The sequence below is a fragment of the Anoplophora glabripennis genome, unplaced genomic scaffold (genome assembly GCF_000390285.2).
Source record: "Anoplophora glabripennis isolate ALB-LARVAE unplaced genomic scaffold, Agla_2.0 scaffold31, whole genome shotgun sequence".
NCBI lineage: Eukaryota > Metazoa > Arthropoda > Insecta > Coleoptera > Cerambycidae > Anoplophora > Anoplophora glabripennis.
The window spans coordinates 1,706,559-1,719,441 of NW_019416897.1; the positions used below are offsets into that span (position 1 = coordinate 1,706,559).

General features: G+C 35.1%; 1 protein-coding gene across 1 annotated transcript in view; it reads right to left on the minus strand.

Annotated features, from left to right (window-relative positions):
- The window catches only part of LOC108905711 (ras-related and estrogen-regulated growth inhibitor), a 31,585-nt gene extending 27,312 nt beyond the window's left edge, over positions 1 to 4,273 (minus strand). Inside the window, exon 1 of the mRNA XM_018708694.1 lies at positions 4,130 to 4,273. The gene's annotated coding sequence lies outside the window, so the exon portion shown is untranslated. The remainder of the gene's footprint in view (positions 1 to 4,129) is intronic.
- Positions 4,274 to 12,883: the final 8,610 nt, after the last annotated feature.

Here is a 12,883-nt window from a genome sequence, read left to right on the forward strand (position 1 = left end):
GACTGAGCTTTTGTACACACATTACCACTATTAATAGCTACTTTTTCGCACCCTTCTCGAATTTATTGGACGTGCCAGTGGTGGAGATTTTAAGGTATCGTAAGGGTTCCCCCCCCCCCTAAATTTTATGCCACTGGAGAAATTGATTTTTGAGCAAAAATTCTAAAGCGCCAATGAATTTTACACAATCAGAGTTCTCTTGGTTCATTGCTCTAAAGTCAACCATTTTCAAGAAAAATGACTTTTTATGAACAAAAGCAAACATTTTGCTAACGTTTCGAAAATCTTTTGTAATTCAAAAAATAGGTAGTAATAATTAACAATTTTAACGAAATTTAACAACAGATAGGATTTTAACTTTTTTTATCAATTTGGCGAGTAAAATTTACAGAAACTTCAAAATTACGTCCGTTGGCTTGAATGCACGCATTACAACTTCTAATCATGTTTCTTTCTGCCGCTGCGGCTTCATCTCTATCAGTCAACTTTTCGATAGTATTGACATGGAACGTTAGCAAAAATGTTTGCTTTTGTTCATAAAAAGTCATTTTTCTTAAAAACGGTTGACTTTAGAGCAATGAACCAAGAGAACTCTTATTGTGAAAAACACAGACGCGCCAGAAAATGCGCTCAAAAAACAATTTTTCCAGTGGCGTAAAATTTAGGGGGGGGGGGGGAAACCCTTACAATACCTTAAAATCTCCACCACTGGCACGTCCAATGAATTCGAGAAGGGTGCGAAAAAGTAGCTATTAATAGTGGTAATGTGTGTACAAAAGCTCAGTCCTGTAGTTCAAACGATTCCTAAGATATTGGCGAAAAACTAAAAAAAATTAAAGTTTTGACACCGTGTATCTCGAAAACGAAAGCCCGGAGAGAAAAATGTAAGAGGAAAAAAATTTTTCTTTTTTCAAGAGGAATTTACAGTTTTCCGTTGCGACACTTATTTAGGAACACCCTGTATGTCTATTTTAGCTGTTTTCGATATACATATATTATACTTGCCATGTAATTCAGCAATAGCTGGTCTTGACAGTTGGTTTCCAAATAAGTAAATATATAACGTGCCACTAATTACGTATAATTTCATACCGGAAACTAACAGGAGTAACTTTGTAACTGGCAACTCCGCCAAAAATTTTAAATGCCTAAGACTCCCCAGTTGATGTATGAAATTTTATCTGTAGTATTATGAATACATCAAAACGAAAAAAAAAATTGTTGGCTTTGTTCACATTTGGGCCACGAACGGTCAATTGCAGATTTAGGGATTCAGTAAGGGTTAAGTTGAACTGAAATCGCGCTGAACTAAAGCTCAAATTAAGAGTTTTTTGCACATAATTGATACAAAGTTAGCTCAACTGAGCGAGGTTTCTTCTTGGGCAAATGAAACAGTTCTAAAATTTCGTTATAACGATAGCATTAATTTTTTGGCGCGTATTTCTGGATGGATATGGATATATTGCGTTATTCCCTTGATTTTACATCTTTAATCCTAAATGTGTGCAAATCCAAGTCTTATGGCGAACATTTCTTCAGGACTGGAGCAGAATAAAAAACTGGTTTGCAATTTTACACCAAAAGAATCAATTTTAAAATCACTTGGTAGAAGATACTTTATCGACTGTATTCAAAAAATATTTAATTCTCTTAGTGGGGATATCTACAAAAGTAATATTATATTGAAGAAGACATAGGCAAGAGAATATCTTGAAAACATATTAAAATGAAACATGACTATGAAGAATGTTATATATTTCATACTGGAAGTAGACCAAGTAAGGATTTTGAAGTCACCAACACAGACAATGGAATAAGACATTTTGTGTACAAGGATGAAGGTCTGCAATCAGAATTTAATATTGATGCATGTGGTAAGTGTGTATATTTATTTAGATCTAGATAGAACAATCTAATAAAATTTGTTTCAGCTCAACCTCAAAATATTCACGAGATTACAGTTGGTTATATTTTAACCCATATACAGGGTATTTCATTTCGAGTGAATCAAACATTTCCTAAAGCAACCACGATGTGTTGACTCAAGTTAATCCAACGCTGAACTGATTGTCAGTTGATGACAAACTCGTATAATACAAAATATTCATATTTTATAGTTCAACGCCAGACTAACTCTTAAACTCAACTTGTACAACCGAACCTAATGTCTAACGCATCTTTCATATGTAGATTTCACATATTGGTAAAGTATAAAATTAAAATGAATTTATAAATTTGGGAATTCTTCAACTTTCATTTTTAGTGAAAATTATTGTTAACGCTTAGTTATCTATCAACCAAAGACTGAAAAGTTAAATGTTTTATAACTTTCATAACATGCTTTTACAATAAATAGCTGCTATAAATTTGTCTTTCATGCGCCATAAAGCTCTATATATTTTTTAAACGCCCATTTTCTACACTATTCGTTTATTATGTCTCTCAATTGTTTTGAGCAGTCTGGTTTAGAGCCAATTAATCCACAAGTGATGAAGTCTTTGTATTTCGACACACATAAACAGTTACTGAAATAACCACCGGCATTCCGTAAAGTTTTATGAATGATACGTTTTCTATATAAAAGTTTTATCACGGTGATTTATCATTAAAACGTTCGAAATTCGGGAGAAATTATTAGCCGGAAAATGAGTTTTCGTCGATGATTGAGCTGTGATCAGTGTATGAAGTGTGACACGACTGACACGTGCATTAACGCAAATATTAATATACAGGGCCGACAAAAATCAATGGGACATATTTCACCTTTAATAAGGTAGCTTCGACTTAGGTTGATATAATTTTGCTTCCTTAAAATACTACAGGCCTTCAAAATATATTTTTTTTAATTTGGTAGTTTATTTAAGATAACATAATTACTTAGGATGTTTTAATGAAATTGGGTTTAGAAGGGTTTTTGAGGTAACTGAAGATTTATTGTTTACCTGAAATGTGGAGATCGAGCTTTGCAATATTTCTTCTGTTGGTAGAAAATTTGAGAAATATTGTGATTTTAGGTGCTGTTAAAAGGCATACTGATTACTAGGCTTAGTGCACGTGCAGAGTTTAACAGAGCCGGCGTGGGGGTCGGTGGCCTTCGCAGCTGACTCGCGTTTTGAGCTGTTCAGTTATTTAGAGAACCTTGTAGTGGTTGGTGTCGCGTTGATACCTTTCTTTTTTACGTCTGCTATACCTAAATTGTTTTTACCGTGTGTATTTAAATAACTGTTTATAAATAGTAACATAATTTACATTAACAACTATTAGTTAGGTTGAAAAGTGAAGTAAAATCCCAAAAGAGAAAAGAAATAGACGGAAATTATTTCAGATGCGGTTTGAGTGATCCCGAAGGTTACAGGGACATACGTCTTAAAAGAAATGACCCGTTTTGTACTGTCTGTGAACGCTTTATAAATTTTTGTTACAAAACTAAAGTGACAAGACATTTGAAGAGCCGTGCCTCGTCCAGCGCTTAACACTCTGTATTTTTCTATGAACTTACAGATGTTTTTCTTGCTTGCTCTGTAACTAATTTGTTTAAAGGAAGGTTTTTTCCATCTTTCACTGTTTTTTGACAACAAAGTGTTTTATCTTTATCTTTATAAACAAATTAGCTATAATTCATGGTGAAATATCTCAAATTTAATTTCAGGAGAAGTTTCGACGAAACATTGCGTAACTTTTTTGCACTTTGACTTTGAGCCACCCTTGTCTATGATTATGAACGAAAATTCCAAGATTAACTCAAGAAACTCTCTCCCTATGTACAACAATTTCCTCTGTAAGAAATGTACTGCCCTTTTTTGTAAAAAGGAAGTGAAACATTTTAATAATTAAAAATAAAAATGTCTGTAAGTCTATAATTGAAACTGATTATTTTGGACCCTCACGGAGGGGCAGACCATATTTTTTGTTAAAATGTAACCGCTTTGTTTAAAATCCTTGGTCGGCCGTCTAATAATAGTTTAGTAGCTTCATTTATACTCATTATCTTAACTGGAAAAAGCCATTACCATTACACAGGCTTAAATTGCGATGATGACACTGAACTTCCATGAAATAACGTCTAAATGTACACAAACAGGACTGCAACAATTGAAAACAACAATAAAATTAATTAAGTCGCACTTACCACGCATTCTTTCAACTGTGACCTAATAATTTTTCCCGAAAATGACCCTGTAACGAACCGTTATTCCAAATATTTCGCCAAAGTTTCCTCTACACTTTTCTCGTATGGAAAACAGAGTTCATGTCGCATCTATGACAAAACGCGCTAGCACCACAACTGATCCAGTTTGAATTTCTCCACATGGGACCGGGACTAAACGCGCGCCTGCGTTTTTTGACTGTTCATACCGGGAGACGAGCAACAGATTTCATTCATTGTTAGTTTTTGGATAGTGAGGGGGAAGTTGTAACTGAGACTACTAGGAATGTGACTGATAAAACGTTAATACCGCGAAAATGGGGGTTTAGAATTTTTTGTTTTATACAGGGTGGTCGTTAAATATGCTCGTATAATAAAGTAACATGTTATGTATGTTTTTTTACCACAGAGTAAGTCAAAGTAAGCCATGAAAAGCATGAATTATTATTAAAGTTAAAGTAAGCCATGGAAATCATGAAATATACATAAAAAATAGACAATAAAATTAATTCTGTTAATATTATTTAACAAGGAGGACAAATCAGGCCAATGACACTACATGACAAGAACCAATAATAACGTATGAGGTAATCATAATCAAGGAAATACAATTTAAACATTAAAACAACAAATGACAAATATTTAATTTGTAATATAAGGCGTTTTTGGTAGTTTGGATTGATGTTACAAAATTATTATTTAAAATAAATTGAAAAAAATTAAAAGTGGATAAAGTTCTTGATCAAAAGCGAAATGTTCGATAGAAAAATTCACATGCTAATAGTTTTTATATTTATTGGTAATAATCAATTATTCATTTTGGGCGTCTTTTCAACCCGGGTGATTTTTGAAAATTTTCAAAAAACTAAAAGCTATGCTCATCTTATTTTTTTACGACGAGTAATTTGAGACCAAAAACATATTTTTATCTATTTTCTTTAGTACTCTGCGAATTGTGAAAAAACGGGCGATTTTTGCGGTCACTCTTTTTGTCGCCGTTGCCAAGCCTTTAAAAACGAATGGCGTCTTCCCGCCATGGCGTTTAACTGCGGCTGGACGTAAGCTCTCCATATGTCGACTAAGGTCATTAACAAAATCCGCTTCAGTGCTGAGCTCTTCATCTGTCCTGCGGGAATAAAGAAATTCTCCGGGTAGGCGTAGATGTTGTCCGTACACCATCTCGGCCGCGGTAGAAGGGTTCGTTTCCCGAACCGGCTGCTGGTTCCGTGATGGCATCCATACTGGCAGGGATATGTGTGGGTACACATGTCAGTAAGTGACCCATTTCAAGTATTACGTCAACAGCGCCAGCCTGACTCCGGACCGGCCTAATAGTTGCAAGAACAAAGAACAGACGCGGGAGGCACCAGGGTTCCAGGAAAGGTCCACGGCAGGTTGGCGCCAGGACCAGATACATATACATGCGAGCGACTCCATCGCGCCAGTCAGCGCCCGCGCCACAGAAACGACCGTGTTTTGTTTTTGTGCTCCGCTGATGTAATTTTACGTCAATGCAAATTGGAAGGTAAGTGCCGAATATCTTGCAGTATGCGATTAAGACATTTACACGTACTTAGTTAGACGTTCAAAATTGTGATGTGGGAAATGAGAGTCAGGTGACTCCCATTACCCTCAAGTGATCACTATTGCCCGCAACTATACATGCTTCGTTACGTTATTTTTATTTCTTTCTAGATGCCGAAAGTACGAGTCAGGACAACTGAAAAGGCTTCCTGGTCTTCTGATAGCCTGGAAAAAGCTATACAGCTTATTGATGGAGGTTATTATATAAGAAATGCTGCTAAAGTAATGGGAATCCCTTTTTCAAGTCTTCAAAAGAGGGTGAAAAAAGGTTCTACCTTAGGACCACATCTAGGACGATTCATTGTCTTTAGTCCTGAGGCAGAAGCCGAGCTAGCAAACTTGGTAAAGAAAATGGCAAATATTTCCTCGCTGCAGAAATTCTCCGATCTGAGACCATTGCAATCCAAGATTGCAATGAATCTCTCGCAGCTACCAGTATGATTCCCAGCACATCAAAAGAATTTCACTCACCAGTTCCGAGCGCTTCAAAACAAATTGATTCACCAGCTCTTAGGATGTCTAACCAATTAGTAGTCCCACTTGATTCTGAACCAGATGTTGTACCACCAGTTCCTGGCACGCCAAACCAAATCAGTACCACATTGCATGATTTAATCAAGTTGCCAGAGAAAACACCTGTTATTAATACAAGACAGGGCCGAAAGAAGCAACACGCTACAATTTTAACTTCAACACCAATAAAAGAAAATCTGTTAGAAAAAGAAAATAATAAAATGAAGAAAAAAGGAGGCAAAGGAAAAGAAAAGAGATGGTAAGGCAAAGGACAGGGAAAAAGACTAATGATACAGAAGAAGGGTACTGAAAAGGCAAAGTGCCAAGTATTAGAAGAATCGAACGAAACGTCTGTATCAGATGTTGGCACTGACGACTTATGCCAGGACAATGAGGATGACGATGCAGAAGATGCTGGAAACAGATGCCTAGTATGCGCCGAATTCGGAAGAAACAACGAGATGTGGTTCAGATGTACCTCATGTGGGCTATGGACTCACGCGGAGTGCACTGGATGGAACTCAGCTGAAGGTTATGTCTGCGATATGTGCTAGATTTTCTTTGACTCCGATTGCCCCCAGGGTGATCACTATTACCCCTATGTTGGTGTAATGGGAGTCAAATCTGTTTTTTTTAACTTTTATAATTTCCAAAGTTGATTGCCAAAATGACTAAAATTGGTCTCTAATGATAGTTCAATAAGTAAATTATGTTTAAAGGCGGTTGCAATAAATACTTTATTTTTAATTAAAATTTTATTTGGGTTCTCGCTTAAGTGACCCCCATTACCCTCTATTACCCTACACCCTGTATTTTACATTGAAATTTGTTATTTCAGATTTTTATACTACTGACGACCTGCGGATAAATTCATATTATCCCAGAATCAGAATAGCAATTGCGTTCCGTAATTACTTATTTTGAAAGCATCTAAATACAACAAAGGACGCCCACGCCAATTTGCACAATAACAATCGAACTAAGAACGGCGTCTGGTAGGTAACTTGAAAAATGTTCGAACAACACGTCTAAGAACTTTCCACGCAATACGCATTACGCCTCATTAACCATGCATGACTTTATAGTCGACTGACAATTATTGTCTCTTCGATGACATGTCTCGAGGTGTGCAGTGACTACCTCATTAACATTATATGAATATTAATTTATTAGTCTATTAAAGGCCAGTGATGGAAAAGTTATTGTTCGTGACTCGTGACGTACGGCCGACAGTCAGATTTTATAGAGGTGACAGGTTTATAACGGTAAGGATTTTATGGAGGTACAGTCGAAGATTTATACACATTTTTATGTCCTGTGACCCAAGGAAGGGATTAGTTAGAAAAGCATTAATGAGGATTACACCTCGCCGTCGGGGAATGTTAGGGTGACCCATTCTAATCAGCCTAATTAACTGAAACAGTAATTTCATTAAAGAAAAGTGTTCCTGTAAACACGCAAGACATACACATTTTGTTTCTCAAATTTAGGAGCAGCGACCCGATTTTCTCTTTATACCTAAAATTTAACCATTTTAAGGCAAATTGACAAAAGGTAGTTTCCATGCAAAATTAAGGGCTTGTTGAATCTTCATGGTCTAATTCGAAATCTATTCCTTAAACTGATTGTGAAATTTGAAAGCGATCTCTGTCGTCCTACATATCCTCTACTATGCTTTGGTACATCTTTGAGAAAGAGGGCGAAGAAAACATTCAGCATAAAATTGCGGTGCCACCGCTCCATTTTGATCATTGTCCCCGTAAACTGACATTATTGTCGTAAGAATTAACAACTGTAACATCATTTTTGGCACTTAAAATCTACAACAAGAACTGATATGATTTCACAACTTATTCACATGGTAATCCATTATTTTATCTCAATCTTCCTTCAATGAACTACAAGACCTAAGTTAAAACTGTTTTAAACATTGAAGGGCTATTTCTCCTTAGTTTGGGTATCTCGAAAAAAATTACTTTAAAAATGTATTCACTTTTCTAATTCCAGAGAGTTGATTCTAACTTAACTCCCTTGGATCAGTTCTAATAGCATGTCTCGTGTTTCACCACAATAACAATAAATATGACTTGGTCCACTCTGATGTCTACGAAATGTTAACAGTCGAATATCGCCTAAAAGAGTAGATAATGACAAGATTAGAAATAATTCATGTGTCCTATATATTTAAAGATTAATAGCAACAGTTATTTGAAGACAAAGAAGTATTATTGATATCCTGTTTCATGGAATATCGCGTATTCGGTAACATGGATTCACGTCTGTTGAAGTATATGGAACATCAAGTATTCCTCAAGGTTCTCTCTTGTGGCCACACTTGTTTCATTATATATTATACAAAAACACTTATTACACTGACGACCTAAAATTGTTCAGGTGTGTCGAAAATCTCGACGACTATTTGGAACTTCAATCTCTTCTAATAATAAAGCATAAAGCTTCCTTATAATTTAATTAATGTTAAAATATGTTGCATACTATTTACCAAAAGGACCTATTTTACCTGTCTTTATTAGGGGAAGGGAGGGTAAGATGACGAATGAGTTAAGATGGCAAACTTTTTGGGGAATAGATGAAACCATACTTTCTTAATTTATTTAGTCAACGCCATCTCGCCTCACATGAAAATCTGTCGTAAAAGAATGATGCTATTTGTTTTTAGCTTTGAAAATGTTAAAACAAAAATATTATTTGTAACTCAATTGTAACAATTGTTCTAGAATAAGTAAGAAGATAACAGAAGTGGAAATCACATGAGGCAAAATGTATAAGCCTCTTAGACTCCCTATTCCTACGAATTTAAATTTGATATGATGTTTTCAACAACATTTAGCCAATTCAAGGACTTAGGTGTTATGTTTAACTCCAAACTAACTTTATTTAATTACATTATGAACGCCTAAAATCTCTCGCATGATCATTTGCAACTCTAAACAGTTTTGGGTAAACACTATTAAACTACTTTATTAGTTATATTTGTTCGCTCTAAACGGGAATATGCCAGTCTAGTCTGAAATCCATGATATTCATAAAAACAGCTTAGGACCGCTTAAGATGTAATTTCTTAACATTTGACTTCCATACCGGGGAGGGCGGAAAAATTTAGGAACAAAGTATTGAAAAAAAAATCAAATATACAGGGTGAGTCATCAATAATGGTACACAGCTTAATGGCAGATTGTCAACGTCAAAATATAGTGATTGAGCCAAACATGCCTTAATCAATTATTGCTCCTTTTTGTTCTACAGGGTGTTAAAGTTGAAAAAATATTTTCGATTTTTATCTATATTTTAAGTATGTTTGGACCGACTATACTTTGACGTTAACAATCTGCCATTGAGCTGTGTACCATTATTAATGGCTCACCCTGTATACGGAAATAATGGAAATATACGGAATATGTACGCAACATTATAGTGAAAGTCCATTTTTCTGCTTTCGTATGAAGTAGGTAACCTTTTCAATTACTTTTTCATTAAAGTTTGATATTTCTTGCACTATTGATTTTTCAATACATAGCATTGCAAGTGTTACAATCAATTTAAAATTTTACGATTTTTAAAAAAGCACAAGAAAAAACAACAACATACCTGAACAAATTACGTTTATTAAGAAAAAAAGCTGTGAACAGCTATTATTTGCTTACCGTCAATCTAAAGAGAACCCAAACCTGCTACGCGATGGTAACCATGACCACCGCTATAAACACTTTTCAGATATATAGACGAGCAACGAGGAATCCACGTATTCAGAGTTTTGCAAACGAATTTTGCAAGTCGAGTTAAATTGACTGCACATTGTAAACTAAATTTTAAATGATTTTTTTTACTATGAAAATTTCTAGGGGGGACGGCACACCAGAGCCGCCCCACAGCAGCGGCTACTGAACTTTAGCTTACTGAAAGTTAAGCCAAAAACTATATAATAAAGTCGTAAGTCGTATGGACTAATTTATTCAGTATGCAAGAGTAATAATACACATTTAGCTATGCAAACGCCACATATCCCGAATTTCGAAAAAATATCAGTCACGTTTATTTACGATGCGCGGCGTTTCAAAAACATTGCAGCGTTTTCATGAAACTGGAGGTGTGAAAAATGTAATAAAATTTCTAGAGTCGTATTTAAAAAAATGAAGTTGATGATGGTCTTGGAGAGACGAAACGTTACAAAAATTGATTATGCCATTCGATAGAGGGCAAAAAGTGGCCATGAGAAAGTGTTCTTTTTTCAACACCACCTCAAACAAGGCTGAAATGAAGCAAAAACGAATTTCCAAAATTTCGATTTTTTTCAAATATTTCAAAAACTAATCATGTTAGCCTTGATTTTAAAGAGGCATAATGTTGGTCCTCTGATTACGCAACTTTGCCCCCATTTAAACTACTTCGTACCTCTTACCGTTACCAAGATCCCTGTGAGAAGCGAATTTGTAACAGCCTGCATGATTGGGATGGAATTCTAGAAAAATATCCATTACTTCGTCTTCTATCACCATTCATTTAAATACGCTCGGTTTCACTTAAACGTCATTTTTGCGGGAAAATTATTCACACTAAATGTATTTTTGGCATGTTTTGTCAAGTTAATCACTATTAGACAAAAGAACGACGCGGCGTTGTTATGGAGCTAGAAACTTTCAAAGGTAACTTGATGGACTATAAACTTAATGGACTAAAATTTTTTGTGTAATTTATAAAAAGAAATGATTTTCAAAGTTCGATATTTCGAAAACGGTTAAGGTACATGTGATGTATTTGGATTTTGTTTAGAATTTCGAGAATTGAAATATGGAATATATAGGGCGTTCCATTAAAGAAAAATCAAGTTTGTTTCGTTATGACATTTTGACTGACCCTGTATACTTAATTTTTCTTTACTGGAATAGATTTTACAAAACTCTAAAAAACGTTTTGTGTCTTATGATTTTTCGATAGCTACCTTACTTTAGAAGATAATCTGCCATTTCCATAAATGTCAGCAACCCTGAATGAATGATGAATATACAGGGTATTGAAAAAGTCTGGAACCTCCCCCTTATCTATCTCAGAAAATGCTGCTCAAACAAAAAAATGATTAGGATAAAAGGGCTTTGAGTGAGCAATCCAACGGCGACCTTGAAGGTCATTTAGAGGTCAAGATGAACATTTTAAATGGAACTTTTGACCCCGAAAATGGTAAGAGCGGAAAATTTTACGTTCGAATGTGACATCGACCATGACCTTCAAGGTCATTTAGAGGTCAACCTAAAAATTTTAAATGGAACCGTATATTTATGACCTCAGAAATGGTCACAGTATTTCCAATAGCCTGCCTCCAAAGGTTCTCATCAGTGGAAAAATTATCGAGATGTTAGGATTAAAAGTGAACAATCAAACGGTGACATTGACTGTAACTTGGAGGTCGTTTACAAGTCAATTTGAAAACTCTGAATCAAATTTTTAGTCCAATATATTAGATCCGTTCCGGGGTCAAAAATATACGGTTCCATTTAAAATTTTCAGGTTGACTTCTAAATGACCTTGAAGGTCATGGTCAAGGTCACATTCGAACGTGAAATTTCCACTCTTGCCATTTCCGGGGTCAATAGTATACGGTTCCATTTAAAATTTTCAACTGGACATCTAAATGACCATCAAGGTCATGGTCAAGGTCACCGTCGGATTGCTCACTCAAAACCCTGCAACTTTTGTCCTAATCATTTTTTTGTTCGAGTAGTATTTTCTAGTGCTGGCAACTGAAATCGTTTTTTTGGATAGTCGGTTAAGCGGTTTCAGATAATTCGGATTTTTATGAAATCCGCAAACCGGTTATTCGATTTTTCAAATATCCGAAAACCGGTTATTCGAATCTTCAAATATCCGATTATTCAAATAACCGATTATTCGATGATCTACTTCCTTTTTTTTCCCGATTGCAATTGACCTTTTTTTTTGGAGATCGATTTCTTCGTAAACAAATTTGACTTCCAGATTTTTGTACACCTTTTTTTTTATATAGACAATTTCTCCAGGTCCGTTTTTGTAAAGCACCGATTTTCAGATATCCGATTTTGGCGATTCGAGTAACAGGTTATTCGAATAACCGGTTTTAGCAACTATTCGACTTACCAGTTTTATCTGAAATCGGTTTTTACAGAACTCGGTTAACCGGTTTCCCTTTTTTCCCGTTTTTGCCTTTTTCTCTAAAAAATAAACCGGACTGATAATTTTCCAATAACTGCTAACCTCACAGACAAAATGCCCCATACTAGCATTGAATTACACCACAATACCTAGTAATTATCCAAAAATGAAAAACTGGTACATCTAAACATATTGTAAACATTCAAAGAAATACTTTGTATTTTTTTATACAAAATAAAAAAAATGGTCAATTTGAATTGGCAATGTAGTACTCAAAGCCAAAATGAATTTAATCTTATGTAGAGCACTTAACAAGACACTTCAATGTGTTCCATTAAAAAAAAATGAATTCACACATTTTTACAGCACCCTGTATAAAAGCCACTATTTTTAAAATGTGCCTTTTTCAGTCTGATTTTTCTCCGAGTAAAAGTATGATTGTGATAGGAACCGGCTAGTAAAACCCCTTATCCGAAAACAATAAAACGCAAAATA